This window comes from Rattus norvegicus, chromosome 18, assembly GCF_021556685.1.
Source record: "Rattus norvegicus strain SHRSP/BbbUtx chromosome 18, alternate assembly SHRSP_T2T, whole genome shotgun sequence".
NCBI classification, from domain to species: domain Eukaryota; kingdom Metazoa; phylum Chordata; class Mammalia; order Rodentia; family Muridae; genus Rattus; species Rattus norvegicus.
This window is the reverse complement of record NC_141551.1, coordinates 30,237,651-30,239,967: the sequence shown is the minus strand read 5'-3', so window position 1 is coordinate 30,239,967 and position 2,317 is coordinate 30,237,651.

Genomic DNA, 2,317 nt, shown 5'->3' with positions numbered 1-2,317 from the left:
GGTGTGGTTTTGCTTCGTGCCACCAATGCCAATAAAACAAACACAACAACAATTAAAAAAAAAACATACATACAACATGTCCTTAATCCCAGCACTTGGGATGCAGAGGCAGGCAGATCTCTGAGTTTGAGGCCAGCCTGGTCTATAGAGCATATTTCAGGGTAGTCTGGTCTATACAGAGAAACCTTGTCTAGAAAGACAAACAATGACAAAATCACATATAACAGGCTGCTAATGGTAACATGCTTCTGTAACCTCAATGATCAGGGGGTGGAGGTAGGAGCAAGAATTCAAGGTCATCCTTTGCTTTGAGGGGAGTTCAAGGTCAACCTAAGCCATATGAAGCCCTGTCTTAAAAAAGAACCCCCAAGGGGTTGGGGATTTAGGTCAGTGGTAGAGCGCTTACCTAGCAAGCGCAAGGCCCTGGGTTTGGTCCCCAGCTCCGGAAAAGAAAGAAAAAAGAAAAAAGAACCCCCAAACCAAAAAGAAGCAATAGCAGCAAAACACATGTGTAGCACACATTCAAAGTCTCATGGTGTGAGTCCAACTTTTTGTATTTGTGGTCATAACACACATATGCATGCATGAGTACCTGTATTTATTATATATAATTTTATATAGCATTGCTATATATTCACAGCAATCTCTTCTCAAGAATATAAATAACACATAAAACCATGAATTCCATTCTTCTGGGCACTAGTTATCCCTTGCCGCTGTTGCTATATTGAGACAGGGTTACATGTAACCCAGGCTGGCCTCCAACTTGCTACGTAGCCAAGAATAACATGGAACTCTTGATCATTTCGCCTCTACCTCCCAACTGCTGGCCTGACATGCATGTGCCACACCCAGGCTGGGCCATCTTTTAAGAGATGTGTTATTGTGTTATCTTTTCTGGGTATCTTCTTCTGTGCAGCATAGCTCTATGAATCCTCCGGGTTGGTGACAGTCCCCTCTGTGCTTCTGCTTTGTTCTCTGCCTTTGGCCACCAGATGGCATTCTGGAAACACTGCCAGTTTGGAAACGTTTTCCGCATCCAGGCCCTCCCTCCAGCAGATTCTCAATGGCCTCCCCTCTCTCTGCCACCTTCCCGGGTGCAGCAGAAGAAGCTTTCTGGAAGGCAAATCCGTAGGATCTTGGACAAATTTCCTGTGTTCAGCCTCTTTATCAGCCCGATGACTTGGCTATGGGGTTGAAATGAAAGGACACAAGTAAGCCACTCAGGACATAGGGTGGCAAGTCCTGGCTGACTTCGCTGTTCTTCCCAAAGCTCCTCTCCAGAATAAGTGGTAGGTCCTTTCGGTGGGAACCTAGGCCTTTCATCATTGGGTGACCGTGGTCCCATTTTCCTTCTGCACAACATGCAGTCTCCAGATGCAGTGCCAGGAACCAACTTGTCACTTCAGGGTCTCTGCCCAGTCTGCTGAGACCCTGAGAGGACAATGCCTCTTTCCCAAAGCAGGGTCAGTAGCCACAAGCTGCTGCAGAGTTGGGGGAGAGATCCCTAATAGGCAGACCGTCACCACCCTCTGAGACCCTGAAACCTGAATCTCAGCAGGAGGTCCCCAAAGCTGAGTCACAGGAAATGGGTTATGGACTCAGGTGGCCCTGCTAGCTCTCCATGGCTTGGTCCACTAAGCAAACTGCAGGAGGGAAATGCAGGATAGAAGGAAAGAAAGAGCAAAGGGGAGAGAGCTTGCATACTAACCCTCAGTCACCCCCACCTGACTGCCCCCAGTCTCCATGCCAACAAGCCCTGAGTGGTGTCTGCTTTGCCTCTGTAGTGTTGCTCTTTCCCTTGCCTTAGTGAACTTCCTGTCCACCAGGGAGCGCCTGCCCCGAGGCCTTGCTGCTGACTCTCAGGCCACAGTGCACAGCCACCACACTGTTCTCATCTTTTCATTTCCCCGATTTCGACTTCTGCATTGACTGGAAGCCCTTTGGGGGTCACAGTCTCATCTCTGCCTGGTGCAGTCGTAGGATGAATAAGGGTCAGACAGTGAAGTCATCGTATATGCTGTCCTCAGAGGGCAATGAGCACCTGCTGTGTTCCTGTGCCCTGAGGGGAACACATGGCTCTCCTTGTAGTATAGGTTGTATCTTGCTCATCCAGAGCTAAGATAGACCAGACAGGGGGGAGGAAAAAAAAACCCTAGAAAGGTAAAGGCATAAATGGTTTCACATTTGCATATGAGCCATTAAACCTGCAAGATGAGAAGGAGGAAAGAGTGGTCCTGCCTGCCGAGAGCTTTCTACTAGGCCCCATACTCAGGCTTCCATGTGAACCACTTTTTTTTTCCATTCTTACTATAAA